The sequence below is a fragment of the Myotis myotis genome, unplaced genomic scaffold (assembly GCF_014108235.1).
Source record: "Myotis myotis isolate mMyoMyo1 unplaced genomic scaffold, mMyoMyo1.p scaffold_m19_p_5, whole genome shotgun sequence".
NCBI classification, from domain to species: Eukaryota; Metazoa; Chordata; class Mammalia; order Chiroptera; family Vespertilionidae; genus Myotis; species Myotis myotis.
The window spans coordinates 24,837,775-24,854,127 of record NW_023416357.1 but is presented as its reverse complement, the minus strand read 5'-3'; the positions used below and the strand labels follow the sequence as shown (position 1 = coordinate 24,854,127).

Below are 16,353 nucleotides of genomic sequence, written 5' to 3'. Positions count from 1 at the left end.
AGAAGAACTTAAGCTCCAAACTTAGTTAAGCTCTGGATTTAAAAAAAAAAAAATTGTTCCTTTCTATTACCTTTAAAGGTCTCCTGTGCCAATGAGGATATAGAGCCGACTAGACTCTACTGAGCTGAAGTCTGTTTCCAATGCCAACTGGAATGCAGTGGCTTCGCAAACACAGTGGGTTTTGGGGGACAGCGGACCTGCCTTGGAAGCCTGGCCCTAACACTGACTACCCAGCTGGGTCGCCTCAGAAACATTGCCTGCCCCTCTGAGCTGCTGGCTCCTCATCCATACAATTGGACCAATCATCTACCAGGAAGCAGAAATGAGATGCTGGGGACAAAGTATACAGGAGGGACTTACTAGCTGTTGAATTAAATCTCCGAGTTGCCAGAGGCATTAGAGGCCCCCCAGCCCAGTCCGGCAAAACCAGTCCTCGGCCTGATGCCTGCAGTGAAGGGCCGCTTGTACCCCTCACGGCAGTCCACACCACTCTGAGACTGTAATGTCAGAAAAGATGCCCAAGCGTGGAGCTGTATCCGCTTCCCCTAAGCCAGTGGTTCTCCACCTCCTGGCCCTTTAAATGCAGTTCCTCACGGTGTGACCCGACCATAAAACTATTTTCATAGCTGCTTCATCGCTGTCATGTTGCTACTGTGATGAATCGTAACGTCAATATCTGATCTGCAGGATGGTCTTAGGCGACCCCTGTGAAAGGGTCGTTCGACCGCCAAAGGGGTCGCGACCCACAGGTTGAGAACCGCTGCCTTAATCTGAATGCTTTGGCTCTAGTTCCAACTTCTGAACCAGAAATGCAAATAAGCCTTAGCAGCCCAGCACAAGGGAGCCATTGAGATGCTTTCCTCGGTCATCCACTGGATCTTCGTGGCAAACCTCCCATGTGCAGGTTGACAGAAGCACAGAGAGGTGAGGGGTGAGTCCAGATTCCTTGTTTGTGGGGCTGGTTCCGAAGGCGTGCCATTGGCCAAGACAGGGAACAGAGGAGAAGGAGCGGGTTTGCATGGGAAAGGTGGTGAGCTTTGGAGTAGCAGAGGGTCACCCAGGTGGAGACGGTAGGTAGACACTGCACATGGGAGTCCAGAGCTCAGGAGGAGGGTTGGGGTAAAGGTACAGATTTCGGAGTGATAAGGACATAGATGGGCTGAAGTTGAAATGTGTCTGAAATGCCCATGGGCGGAATGAGAATATCAATGTGTAAGAGGCAAAGTATAAAACCCAATAAACAGTGGAGGGAGACATACGCTGTTGCAAATAAATTAAAGGGCTCCATGGAGAGGAGCTCAGAGGAAGGTTAAGACAAAGTATGAGTTGAAGAGGTAGGAAGAAAACCGGAAAAGAACTGTCAGAAAAGCGGAGAATGGTGTCTCTTTAAGGAGGACCTGGGCAGCAGCGTCGACTGAATTAGCTACCGAAGAGCTCCCCGTGGATTTGGCTCTGGAGGCCCACTCGTGATCACAGCGAGGGTATTTCAGTGACGGGCTGGGAATGGAACTAGGAATGCAGTCCATCGAGGAACGAATGCGAGATTAGTGAAAACAGCCAATACGGACCACGTTTCCAGGGACCAGGGTTGTTAAGGCGATAAAGGCAAAGGGGTCTTGCAGAGGGGTGAGATTTGCAGATGGCAGAGAGGAACCGCGGAGAGCCAGGGAGAAGTTAAAGACAGAGGGGGGAAACACACGAATCAAGTATGATAGTTAAGCTGAGCCTGGAAATAAAATGTTCGATGAAAAGAGGGACATTTTCTGAGGCAGGAAGGAAAGAGTACAGACTGGATGTGGAAACAGTTGGGAAGGGAGGAAGCTGAACAGAGGGTTGTCCACTGATTCTCTCTGCATAGAAAACATTAAGGTCCCAGCTTGGAGGGAGAGAGGAGAGTTAGAATAGACCCTGGGGGGAGGGGGTGGCATGGGAAGGCAACTGAGATCTTGTGAAGAGACTGTGCACCTGTCTTCCCGTCTGTGGGGCTGATGAGTTTAGAGGCCCTCGTTTTATAAGTTCACCTACCCAAACAGATGAGATTTCACTCACAGAAATGCTTATCAGTCAGGATACAGGGGTAGGAAATGCAGGTGGTTGGACTTATTTGGTGTAGGGATTTTAGGTGGTGGGGAGAGCAAAAGGAAAAAAAAAAAAGATTTAAGGAGTTTAAAATATTAGCAAATGAGCGGATAAAGCCTATAGGGGTGTGGGCTGGAAGGGGACAGCCTTGGAAGGCAGCTATGATCTCTCCTGCAAATCTCTCCCACTACCTTCTCCGTCCTGGACCCCTGCCTCTGAGTATGTTACTTTAGACCAGTGGTTCTCAACCTTCCTAATGCCGCGACCCTTTAATACAGTTCCTCATGTTGTGGTGACCCCCAACCATAAAATTATTTTCGTTGCTACTTCATAACTGTAATTTTACTACTGTTATGAATCGTAACGTAAATATCTGATATGCAGGATGTATTTTCATTGTTACAAATTGAACATAATTAAAGCATAGTGATTAATCACAAAAACAATATGTAATTATATATGTGTTTTCCGATGGTCTTAGGCGACCCCTGTGAAAGGGTCATTCGACCCCCAAAGGGGTCGCGACCCACAAGTTGAGAACTGCTGCTTTAGACCATGCATTGCCTGGAGCAGCACACAGTAGCTAGAGGTGTGGGACTAGGGCAGAGGGTCAGCGCGCTGTTTCGGGGCCCCTGTCTGGAATTTACCTCGATGTAAATCACATCACAGGGTTGTACACACTGATCATATGAACGTCCCACGGTTTACACAAAGATCTCCATGAAAGCAGGTTCCTGATGATCCCGTAATAAACGCCATTGGTTTTTTTCAGACACAAGTGCAGGGCTTTCCTTGAGTCCCTTGGCTGACTCTTGAGCGTCTTGGCCTATCCCGGGAGTCTATTTTGGTTCTGATTCTGGTGTGAAATGAGGTCACTGTGTTTCCCAGATCTGGGTCATGAGCAAATGGGATAAACATGTCACCCACATTTTCATGCAAGTTGATAACAAGGTTGAACAGAAGCAGGATAAATCCAGTGGCAAAACTGTACTGATTGTCACTGCTAGAACCTTCTCTCTGGATGGACACCCACCCATCAACCCCTTCGCCCAGGCATTTAGCCAGCTGGCTACAAATCACCAGGTGCTGCTACTGTCCTGTCCACATTTCTCCATCTAGCCCACAAAGATGTCCCAAGGGGCCATCCAAACACCTTGCTGAAAAGTCCAGATACGCTGTGTCAACAGCTTTCCCATGATCTACGGGTCTGTAACCTTATCCCCATTGGATAAAAACACAATGAGCTTTTCTTTGCTTGTGTCTTGTACACCTACAACCAGATGGAAATCGGTTTATGACATTTTGCAGCTTTATACCATTTCCTGTCTCACCATGACATCACTTTTCCCCAGGCCCAGGCCTTCAAAAGGCCACAAAGGTGCTAAGAACTTAGTTTCTAAACCTTCCTCCTACTCCAGTGGATCAGGTTACCTGATCGCCAGGGCTGCTGAAATGAAGAATGCTAGCTTACTAATGAGACTAGAATAGAAAAACCCCTACAACAGAGAGGAAAGGGCCCTATGAGGTGGACCCACTTTGCCTCATCTTGGAGCTTCCTCCCAGCAGCCCTAAAAGGCAGTTTAAATTATATTTCCTTGAATCTAATTTTGAAAAAAAAAAAAAGCCAAATATGATTGTGTCTGAGCTTTCTTGGGTACATCATTTTCAAACAGGGCGCTGCAATCTTAGGATTTTAAAACTTACAAGATATGTATTCAGTTGCCATTTAAAATGAGAAAGATATAGAGCAACAATGAACCACAGTGAAAAATGCCAGGGTGTTTACGAAGCATATCATCCCGAATTACACCGAGCGCGACACCCCTTTCTATAGGCACTCCTTAGATCCTGCTGAAACATTCAACAAGAACAGTTTAAGCAATTCATCAACATCTGTTTACTGTCTGCTGCTGGGGATACAAAGAGGTGACAGCATGGTCAGGAACCTCAGAGAGTTTGCAGTCTGGGCTGGGTGGGCATCAAGAAAAAGAAGGCACTTTGTGCCCTGGCTGGTGGCTCAGTTGACTGGAAAGTTGTCCTGTACACAAAATGTTATGGCTTTGATTCCCAGTCAGGGCACATACCTAGGTTGTGGGTTCTGGGTTCCATCCCTGGTCGGGGAGTGTACAGGAGACAACCAATCATTGTTTCTCTCTCCTTCTCCTCCCCCCTAAAAGGAAGGAAGGAAGGAAGGAAGGAAGGAAGGAAGGAAGGAAGGAAGGAAGGAAGGAAGGAAGGAAGGAAGGGGAAGGGGGAAAGGGGAAAGGGAAAGGGGAAGGAGAAGGGGAAAAAGGAAGAGGGAAGGGGAAGAAGAGGGGAGGAAGGGAGGGAGAGAAAGAAAGAGGGAGAGAAAGAGAAAGAAAGAAAGAAAGAAAGAAAGAAAGAAGAAAGAAAGAAAGAAAGAAAGAAAGAAAGAAAGAAAGAAAGAGAGAGAGAAAGGGAGGGAGGGAGGGAGGGAGGGAGGGAGGGAGGGAGGGAGGAAGGAAGGAAGGAGGAGGAAGGAAGGAAGGAAGGAAGGAAGGAAGGAAGGAAGAAAAGACACTTTGAGCAAAAGGTTCACCAACCAGAGCAGCATGTGCCGGATGCCAAGTGAATGTGCCAAGCAGTGTGTGCACCAACAGACGTTCCCAGAAGCTGCCTACTGGAGGGGGGAGGGAGCGCGGAGAACACTTTTCAAAGGGAATGAGACTTCTCCTGGATCTTAAGGGACAGACAGAACTTAGGCAATGGGTAGGTGGGCAGTCTGGGTGGAGGGTGTGGAGTAAATTATACTACTCATGTAGATGAAAGGAGTTTAAGCTGTATCCAAATACCCTTTTATTTTTCAAACATCAATATAAAGAGAAAAGCCTTATGATCACCTGGGAAATGAACAAAGAACACACTTGGCTGCAGTATGGGGTCTGTGCCTCCCCACAAAGTCCAGCCAAGCTCATGCAGGAACGAATGTCTACCACATCCCCTCTAATGAGATTCTCCGATGAAACCCTAATATGCTATCATACACAGCAACAAATTTCACTACGTCATCCTCTGCGATTTAAGTCTTGAGACTAATGGATTTTCTAAGAATGCAACAACCTGTGCCACAGAGGTAAAGTGCAAAGGAAGAAAAACAAATAGTGGTTTGCAACCCTGGCTCCACATGAGAACCACCTGGGAGCGTTCAGAAAATACCAAGGCTTGGACTGTACCTCCCACCAATTACATCACAATCCCTGAGGCACCAGCATTTCAATGAAAAACACCAATGATTCTAATTCATTCTCTCATCAAATATTTTGAGCGTCTATTGTATGCCAAGCATTGTTCTAAGTGTTGAAGATACATGAGTGAATCAAAAAGGACCACCCCCGCCCCCTTAAAAAATGCCTTCAGAATTTACATTATAGTGGGGAAAGCAGGCAGGAAAGCAAAGTATGTCACTAAAATGTATGTTAAGAAAGCTGACAGTGTGCTAAGGAGAAAATAAAGCTGAGAGGGAGACAGAAGTCTCAGGCTGAAGTAGACTGACATGGAAGATTTCTCCGAAGGTGACATTTGAACCAAGACTTGAAGGAAGCGAGGGAGCAACTCAGCTACATAAAAGAACCTGCCAGGCACAGGGAATGGTAGGTGCAAAGGCCCTGTGGCAGAAGCATGTCAGTGTGGCTTGAGCTGAGTGGGAAGGAATAGAGGTGAAGTCAGAAAGGGAAGGAGAAGGGGAAGGGGGAGAACACCGGGGCCTGGCAATCTGTGTAATGGGTATGGCTTTACTGGGTGAGATGGAAAGCTACTGGGAAGGTTTGAGCCGAGAAGTGACATGATCTGATTTCCATTTTACTAGAATCATTCTGACTGCTCTGCTGAGAACAGACAGTGAGGGAAGAGGCAAAGCAATAGCAATTGAGTGATTCCTAAAATAGTCCAATTGAGAGATTAGGACAGTTTGGATAAGGGAAGAGGTGATGAGCAATGGTCAGACTGGGTATATTTTAAAGAACTGACCACAGACAAATCATCTGGAAGGGGCAGGGTGGGAACCTGGATTTAGACATTAAAAGCTGACCATCAGACATTCAGTGTTACATTACCTGAATGATGGTTCAGGTTCTCCCCACCCAGACATGCGGGTCTGACACTAGTTTCATTCATTTGAAAAACTTTCATAAAGGATCTACTGTGGTCCAGGCACCGCCATAGGGGCTTGAGTCACAGCATCAAACAGACATTGTCTCTGCCTGGAAGAACCTTCCAGTCCAGTGTTTCTGAACCACAGCTGATACCAACTCAAGGGGCAGCTCTGGCTTCACTGGACTACAGTTCACAGCCCCAGCCAAACCCATAGCACAGGGTGATGTCGCCCAGGTTCACCCGGGCCTCGATCTGTATCCATCAGCCAATATGCCAAGGGGATGCTTAGCCAGTTCCAAGTTTCCATCAGAATTGGGCTCACTATGTTCTTGAAGGAATGCTTTTTCCATTGTTCCTTCCCCGTCCCCGAAGACAGGTAAATAATTTGATACAACTGATAGTTCAAGACAACCAGAATTTTATTTTTATTCTCCATGTACAGAATATGAAATAACATACACATATATACATATGTACACATTTTTTCCTCCCTGCCAAGTGCTAAACAAATATTATTGAATGAAAAAAAGACCAAAAATAGGCAATGAGGACAAAATAAAAGCTCTGAGAGAGACCTGAGCATAACTGATAAGACTACCCTCTTTCAAATGTTGCTGAGCTTTCATATTTTTCAGTGCTTCTGTGGGAAGCTACCTACCTCCTATTCGCAGGACCAATATCATTAGCAAAGTTTACATGCTGTGTCAAAATGAAGATGGGGAAGAAGAAAGAGTCATACAAAATAATCAGTACAACTACCCTAGTTCCGGCATAGATTGTAACCAATGGTAATCCAGAAGCACTTCTTGACTGTGGGGGGAGGGGACAGGGAGAGGGGTGATATTTCACATGAGAGCAGACACACAATTCCACCAGGGCTCCATTGTGACTACTCATCTCTCTGTTAGCAGGAACAATGAGCAGCTCCTCTTTAGTTTGTGCTAAAAATAAAGGAGACTGCCAATGAATGACACTTTACATGCACAACCCTCCAGGTAAAGTTCTGGTTACCATGGCAAACCCCACTCATGACAGCAGAGGCAAAGCGCATGATGGATCAAATGGCCAGGGTCCTGCCTTCCTGCAGGAAAGCAGCTATAGTTGCCAGATACACTCACCAGCCACTATAGCCCTTTCTATGAATAAAAGCCCAACCTATATTTGTGGGTCTTGGCCATTCTCACCATTACTATTTGCCTGAAATAGTAGCCTTTTGTCTGATGTTTACTTCTCAGGATGCTGATGTCATTCTCAAGATGGAACTTATTTTTAAAAAGAGGTTCAACAACAGGGAAGGAAACAAACCGTGGCTGTCTCCTTCTCCCCGGCCTACAACCGTGGCCGCAGTCCCTCTGCACCCCATACCTGGCGAGAACCTGCCCTTTGGTGTCTGCCATGACTGGTGATGGAGAAATGGACCAATCTTTGAGCAAGACCTAATGGTGAGGGTCTTGTACCGACCGATCTAAAAATGTGCTCACCCTAGGTTTCTATCAGCTGGGTTAGGGATGTGGAGGCAGAAAAGACCAAACTACATAAAAGTGCTGGTGTGTAAGGAAAAACCAGGAGGGAAATCTTAGGACTTCTTATGAATGCAAATAAATTCCACGTTTGAATATCAGGAGGCAACCTAGTCATCTCTGCCTTTCCTGTTTAAGGGTTCAAGGAAGAGGGTTTAAACCATGAAGTCTCCAGCTGGACCAGAACAAGTCTTGAGCCTATATGCCCAAGTACAGAAGAAAAAGAAATGAACTTCTTAGCTTCTCAAGCCTAAGCCCCAGGGCCAAGTTTTCAGAGAAACGGTGCATTTAGAACTTAAGTAACTATATTTCTTCAGTGTTTTAACAATCCGTGTCCTGGGTTTATGAGCAGGAAAATGAATTAGAAAACTCAGACTCAAAGCTCTGTAGGGACTTTGGGGATCCTGGGCATTCTGGCTTCTCCAAAGTTCTGTATGGAATAATGGATAAGAACACAAGCCTGTGAGTCAGAGAGATGGGGTTCAAATTCTTGCTCCAACTCTTAATAGATGTGTCACCTCAAGCAAGCAATTTAAACTATCTGAGCCTACTTTCCATCATCTAGTAAGTGCTCAATTTGTTCAACGGCTATTTATCGAGTGCCAGGCACTGGAGAAACAGTGAACAAAACAAGGGCCCTGCTTTGATGGAGCTTACATTCTGACAAATAAATCAAAACTTCATTTTAAACAGAAACAATGTGAGAGCGTGCCTGGGGTGGCCATTTTAGATTACATGGTTGTAGAGAAGGAGGCCTGAGAAGGTCTGGGGAGAGAAGCTTCCCAGCACAGGCAGGGCCCTGCTGAGGGGCAGAGCTTGGCATGTTTCAGACAGAAAGAAGGACGGTGTTTCTGGGCTCAGAGCGTGAGTGCAGTAAGTGTAACTAACAGAGGAAATCACTGGTGATGTGGGCTAGGGCAAGTGGCCTGGGTCGTATTCAAATGGCAAAGAAAAAACCCCAGTTTTAAGCTTGGGAGTGACATGGCTTGATTTGTGTTTTAAAAACTCACCTCTAGGTTTTCTGAGGAGAAAGGAGCAGGGATCAAGAGTGCTATCTGGAGACTCAGTTAGAAGACTACTGCAGGAGGAGTCCAGCCAGGGACAAGGCACTGGTGACTTCGAGTAGGGTGGCTGCCAGGGAAGGGGAGAGGAGGCTGGAGACTGGAGGAAGGGTGAAAAGGACTTACAGATTTAGTTTCGGGGTGTGAGGAAAAGAGAAGAATGAAGGGTGGTTTCCAGGTGCTTGAAATGAGCCTTTGGGTGGATGTGGTGCCATTTATAGAAAGAAGGAGGAAGAGACGGAAAGAACTAGCCTAAGGGAGAAATACCCAGGATTCCATTTGTATCATGCTAGGTCTGAGATGCCAATTACACGCCCACAAGGAGATGCCAAGTTGGCAGTGGTGTATATTATCTGGAACTCAGTGGAGAGGTCAAGGCTGGAGACATAAATTTGGGAGATAACAGTACATAGAGGTAGGTAATGCCTTGAGGCAGGTGAGATTTCCCTAGGCAGGGGAATAGTTAGACAAGAAGACCCAAGGTCAAGTCCTGAGGCAACATCATAAAACAATGACTATTAGTTGTTGTTATTTTCAGTACACTGGGAAGGACAATGTTAGTCAATTGTTGGTATCAGCATCTTTTTATCCATCTATCTGCCCACCTATCCCACCATCCCTTAATACCATAAACAGCCCTAGCTGTTTCGGCTCAGTGGCAGTGGATAGAGTGTCAACCTGTGGACGGAAGGCCCTGGGTTCGATTCAGGTCAAGGACATGTACCTTGGTTGCAGGTTCCCTCCCTGCCCAGGCCCTGTTTAGGGCTCGTCAATCGATGTGTTTCTCTCACATGGATATTTCTCTCTGTCTTTCCCTCTCTCTTCCACTTTCTCTAAAACTCAATGGAAAAATATTCTCAGGTGAGGATTAAAAAAAAATACCATAAACTATCATTGAACACATTTAATTATTGAGAGGCAGGAAAGAGTAGTGGTCACGCATGCAAATTCTAGAGCCAGTCTGCGGTATTTAAATCCAAGCTCCTCCCACTCCTGTTATCTTGGAGAATTTGCTCAACTATATTGCACCACCACTTCTCCATCTACAAAAGGAGATGTAGTAAGTTGAATGGTGGTCCTCCAAGAGATATGTCCATGTCCTGGTACCTCTGAATATGACCTTATTTGGCAAAAGGGTCTTGGCAGATGTAGTTACGTGAAGAATTTGAGGTGAGATCATCCTGGGTTATCTGGGTGGCCCTAAATCCAATGATTTATAAGTGTCCTTATAAAAGACACACAAAATGGTGACACGCAGACATAACAGGAGACACAGATACACAAAAGAGAAGGCAATGTGGCCGAAACCGGTTTGGCTCAGTGGATAGAGCGTCGGCCTGCGGACTGAAGGGTCCCAGGTTCGATTCCGGTCAAGGGCATGTACCTGGGTTGCGGGCATATCCCCAGTGGGAGATGTGCAGGAGGCAGCTGATCGATGTTTCTCTCTCATCGATGTTTCTAACTCTCTATCTCTCTCCCTTCCTCTCTGTAAAAAAATCAATAAAATATATTTAAAAAAAAAAAAAAGAGAGAGAAGGTAATGTGAAGACAGAGACAGAGAGGAACAGCCACAAGGAATGTCCAGTTACCAGAAGCTAGACGAGGCAAGGAAGGATCCTCCCCAAGAACCTCCACAGGGAGCATGGCCCCACCAACACCTGGAATTCAGACTCCTGACCTCCAGAACTGTGAGAGAACAAATTTATGTTGCTTTAAGCCACCAAGTTTGTGGTAATTTGTTATAGGAAAGGCATATGGAGATAATAACAATAGGCATCTCATCGTTATGAGAATTAAATGAGTTAATATATGCGAAGTGTCTAGACTAGTTCCTCCAATTAGGGAACATTCAAACAATGTTAATTTTTGCCCATGTATTGAACATTGTGCTGGATCCTGAAGAGTATGGGGAGGAGGCAGGTCATCTTCAGAGACCCTCAGGATAAAGATGGTACCCAGGCAGCTGAGCAGGGGAGGGACCAGCAGGTGGAAAGGGTGCTCAGGTGCCAAAAATTGCTGAATGCTGCTCCCCAGCAGTCACCAATACAGAAATGAATAAGGCTTCCATCTGCTCAGGTTTTTAAAGACAAGTAGAGGGTCCAGAGAGGGGTTAATGCAACCCTTTACGGTACCTCCCTCTCCTCGCACCATCTCGCCGCCTGCTCTCTCCTGAGGATCCATGCTGCTGAGGACGCTCGCAGCACATTTTCTGGGGACAGCTGGCCCTACTTTGAGCCTAATGATATTGGGAATAACGATGACCAGGACGGGGCAGGGCTGGAGAGTGGGCAGTGACAAACCCTGGAGGAGGGCGATGCAATTTTGTATGCTGAGTGATTTTGTAATAATATTTGCATGGCTACTTTAGCCTTGGAAGTTAATATTCTTCACCAAGAGACCCATATAGCACAATCTAGTTTTACCCAAATATCTATAAAATACACTTTGCCAAAGTGGGTAGGGGGTAGAATCCAACTGAAACACAGCTGAAATCAGACATTTTATAAGTGTCCATTGGCCAACGCACAAAAATGTACAGAGTTTATTGACATCTTGCTTTACTAAACTCAGCTCCATTTTCATCTTCGTAGGTGTAACAAAAAGAATCTTTCAAAAACTTGAAGAGATTGTAATTGCTGTATTTGGTCACCTGCATGCAAATATAAGCAATGTTAGGAACAAGTTAATGTTCCTGGTGATGAAGGGCCTTACTGGGTGTTCAAACTTGTACACAGCAACCTAATGTAGTACAGCTAACCTGAAAAGCTCGGGCCTCGCCACCCTCCAGAAACAGAGGCTTCTGTGATATGGGAATTACAATACTACCTGAGGCCATGCAAGCAGGACAGGCAGGTTCCCATGAGACAGGCATCTGCAAAGTGTTGGCCTTTGGTGAAAAGGACAAAAGAGTGGTGTTTATTCTCTTTCCCTCTAGGTATGGCAATATCTCATTAGGAGTGAAGTAGCTAGACAGGATCCCAGGGGTCCCAAGAAAGCCACACTCCCAGGCAGGTGTCTCCTCCTACCACCTTCCTCTGGATGCCCAGAGGCTGCCCCTGTGAGGCAGCCCAGTCCCCCACCCTCTACTGCATCCACCATGATCCAAAATTACCTCTCTCCCACCCCCTCCCAGCACACTGCTATTCCCTTAGCAGGCTGGTCTCAGCCAAGGACCCGAGTGGATTTCCACTGCACTAAGTGTGGCCTTGCTTGGGATAGGAGTCACATTCTGCATTGTATCACTACGTCTTTATTTTTAGCAAAGCAAGATGACACTCTTTGGAGGCCAGGACAACAGGGCGGGGGGGGGGGGGGGGGCGGGTATTTGAACTCAGATGATTGGGTTGAGATAGCAGAGTTAAAGTCTAGTGTATATACTAGTAAAGCCAAGTACTAGAGGGGTCCAGGTGTTGATAAAAAAAAAGAGTCCATTCCCCCCTCTCTGGCATGGCTCCCTGGTTGAGCATCAACCTGTAGACCAGGAGGTTGGGGTTCGATTCCCAGTCAGGGTATGTGCCCAAGGTTGCGGGCTCGATCCCCAGTGTGGGGCATGCAGGACCCAGCCGATTAATGATTCGCTCTCATCATTTATGTCGTTTTCAACCTCTCTCTCCCTTCCTCTCTGAAATCAATAAAAATAAAAGGAGTCCATAATGTGCTCAGGTCAAGTCCATATCCACTCCTGCTAAAACTTCAAAAGTCCCCACATTCTGTTAAGGGCCACATATACCATGGAAGCCCCAGGTGCCTCAGGAGGCTGTTCCAACACCCCAGGTCCTGCCTGGAATGAGCCAAATTTACTTCAACCTCAAGGCAAGGAATGGACTGGATCCTTCAGGGACTTGCAAATCCTTAAGAGTTTGCAGTTTTTTTACCCTCATGTGGATAGCTAGGCATTTCAGGCTGCTTCAGACAGCAAAACTTCCCCCTTCTCCTTGCTATGATTTCATCTAAAGTTTGAGACAATAGTGTGTGCAAAATTAGTCCTCTTTGCTCTAAGTCAGTTCCCCAAGCCCCACTTCTCCAAAACCTCCTCATGTGTCCTAGAGTGCTTTATGAGCCACAGAAATGCTTTAAAACCTACAAACAAATCATCTGAGAATAACTTCATCAGCCAGATGTTCAATGCTCTCTGGTTTCATGGGATGGCTTCGCCAACAGGAGCTAATTCTTCAGTTTCTGATTTTCTGTTCGCTCAATGTGTTCATGTAGGTAATGCACGGCTCAGGAGGCCAGCAGGAGCTCTCAGAATGGGGACTGTTTCCTGGCCCGATGGAGAATGCCGGGTGGAGAGGATGCTGGGCATGGGCAGGAGGTCACAGCCAGGGGCAGGCGTCTTCCCGGAGCTGGAGAGACTTAAAAGACAAATGTGTCTTTTCCGCACACTTAGTGCCTTAACAAACCATCTCTCGGCTCAGCCGCCTTATCAGACCACAAAGGGCCTCTTCAACTATTGAATTTTCAAACCGTAAATGCTCCCAGTGTTTTCTTGAACACATTTGTAAATAGAATGCAGAGCTCTTTGGATCCCAGGCAATTCAAGTCTGGACCAGCCGACCTACCTGGCTTCAAGTCCTGCCTCTGCCCAGAACTGCAGAACCCATGGGGAATATATGCTTTCTCGATTCTCTCTCCCTCTCTCTCTTTCTCTCTCTCTTATTTCCCCCCAGATCTATAATATGGCTATTATAACATGAATATAACATTTTTAAATGCCATAAAAGGATCTATCATTTTATATGCAACCAAAGGACAACATAATCTAGACATAGACCATCCAGGTGGAAAATAATTTGAGAAGATACTTTTTCCTTAAAAATCTTCTTTTTCTTAAAATAAAACAAAAAAACCTGCACATATTCCCCTGATACCCTTTAATTTGGCACACATCTATTGAATGTTTACTAACTCCAGCTAAGTGCTCCTTTCCTCCCCTCTTCACTAATAAGTGAGAATATTTATTTAATCTTTCTAGGTTTAATCATAAGTGTATTAATGAAACCAATGGGACACACAGATTTTTCATTCTTCTTCACCCACATGCGTCTTGTACAACTGCCATGAAAAGACAACTGAAAATTGTGCTTTTAGCTCCAGCTGAACTGGAATGAGGCAAGTTCTCAGCTTTTCTCGGGCCGCAGCTTCCTAAGTGCAGAAATTAGCAAGTGTGAATGCATCACCTCTTCCAAACCACAGATGAGCCAGGAGACTGGGCAGGCTCTCCCAGCTCTGAGTGCTGGCAACTTGACCTTTGCATAAGAAAGGGAAGTGGAATGCAGATGTATCCACTGAACCAAGCCAATAGATAAAAGGGCAGACATCCTGAAAGATTCCTTAAAGGGGAGGCCAGGCTGCTTAGAGCAGTCCAGTTTTTCACCCAAAACTAAAAGCAAGCATTCCTTGGGTCTACTAAAAAGCCCTGTGTTCAACTGAGCTGTCCCAGACTTCGAGAGAGGCGAATTCATGTCTCAGCACACTGTCAGAGGGACCACCACCACGTACCAGACACTACTATGGAGGTGTGTGCACGTACCTCAGTACCTCTTTTTATTCCTCCTTAAGGACAACCCTATTGTACCAGTTTTGCACATGAGGAAACTGAGTCTGCAGAACTGCGAGTGACCTGGCCAATGAGAAGTTCTCTGCAACTGGGCTAGATTGCAGCCCAAGTCTCTGACCTCAATTCCAGAATCCTTCCTTTCTCTCCTGGCTGCCTCAGCTGGTGCCTGGTGGCCATGCCAGATGCCAGGCTCACCTCCCCTAACTGACAGCTGCACATCCGCCTTTCCCCAACACTCCCCCAGCACGGTGCAGTGACCTCCCCCTCCCAGCAGGTGCTCCTCCCATTCCACCAAGACCAATTCTTCCCTCCCCTCCTCAGCACTGCGGGGCTCCATCCAGGCCTCGCCCAAACCTGGCTTCCCTCCTCCCTTCCAGGGAAGCCAGATGCCAGCTTCTCTTCTCCTGCACCTGCCCTGGCCTCTTCCCTCCCCAATGCTCCTTATCGCATCTCCATTCTCTCCCACTTCTCTTTTGTTTACCACACATGCCTGGGAGGGGGGAATGAACCTTCCCACAACACTACCACCCCCTCCAGCTATCCTCCGATTATGTTTAACTGGCACAGAACTGAGTTCCTCCAAGTCTTTAGCTCAGCCTCTTCTTCCATCACTCTCCTGAGGATCCACCTCTCAGCACGCACCTGATCTACCTGGGTTCTCCTCCACAAAGCCTTTCCGATCTCCTCAGTCAAAAGTGTCTCCTCCCTACTCCCAAAATGTTTTATTGAGACCACTCTTCAGGTGCTTTATTCATTGCATCATCCCGTCATTCCTTCATCCAATAAACACAGGACACAGTCTATGGCACACATGCACTGGTTTGGATCTGAGCCCCCAGTACACTTAGCTCACTTCTCCTGAGAGAGTGGAAGTCTGACAGCAAGGAGGGAGCCCCTTTTATCTCTGTGTGCCCCCAGAACCTTTAGGCCCCTGTACACAGCAAACCACAGGTACTCCCAAAATAAATTGCTTGAAATGAATAGAGAAATGATCATGTTTCCCTAAATAGTAAACTGCCTTAAGTGCATGCAAAATCAATTTCAATGATAGAGATTTAAAGTATAATTCAATATTTTTTTCCAGGAGCACATTAACAATGTCAAGGGAGGTGCATTTATATACTTTACAAGGTTCTGATTCTTCCTCTCTTGGCACCTGCCACGCTTTTACTCCTACAGCTCTCCCTCCTCCCCATACACACACTCCCAGTGGTTCGTGGCCCATTCTAATGGAAGGAGGAATTGATGAAGCTAGAACCACCTACAGCCACAAGTGTGTTCTGAGACATTCTATTGCCCCCACAAGCAGCCCTCCCATAGCGCACCTGCCAACCTGTACCAATTTGACACCCACCCAGAAGTCAGACCAGAAAAGCTGGCGCTGTAGAAATACCAGGGCCCTAGAGCCCAAGTCCAAGGCAGGCCGAGTGTGGGATGCCCCACTGGGGAAGGACCAGCACTGAAGGTCCAGGGGGGCTCTTCTTAAAGCAGATCCAGGTATCCCTTTCTGCAGGCATTCCGCCACCACCTCCAGCAGCCTCATCATGATTGCTTGAGGGGAACACATCCACCCCAGGCACCAAGAGGCAGATGCCAAGCCTTCCTGTCCCCATCACCCCACCTGCAGTCCCAGCGCAGGTCTGCAGCTCTGGAATGCCCTCGCGCCTGCTATTCCACTTTCTGCGCCAGTCCCTGCCAGACCTTGTCCCCTTCACACTCAGGGTCCCTTATCAAGATCTCTGCACCTACCAGAGCCGCTAAGGTCCGGCTTCTGGCAAACTCCAGCCAAGGGCCCTGGACCCTCCTCCTACTCAGTCCAGCATTGCGGGAAGGCAAGCAGCCCCAAGTCCTAAAATGCCAACGCAACCCCAAAGAGAGAGAGAAGGGGAGGCGCCAGGTCTTCGGAGGAACTCCACTTAAGAGAGAGGACAGGATTTCCCCATCAGTGCGTTCCCTATCTCCCTGGCAGATGCCAATAGCCTCCCCAAAGATGCCCTTGCTCTTTTCGAGCTCCCCTCCC

At 47.0% G+C, this 16,353-nt stretch overlaps 1 protein-coding gene across 7 annotated transcripts in view; it reads right to left on the bottom strand.

Annotated features, from left to right (window-relative positions):
- The window catches only part of PDZD2 (PDZ domain containing 2), a 319,250-nt gene that overhangs the window by 302,283 nt on the left and 614 nt on the right, over window positions 1-16,353 (bottom strand). The window lies entirely within an intron of this gene.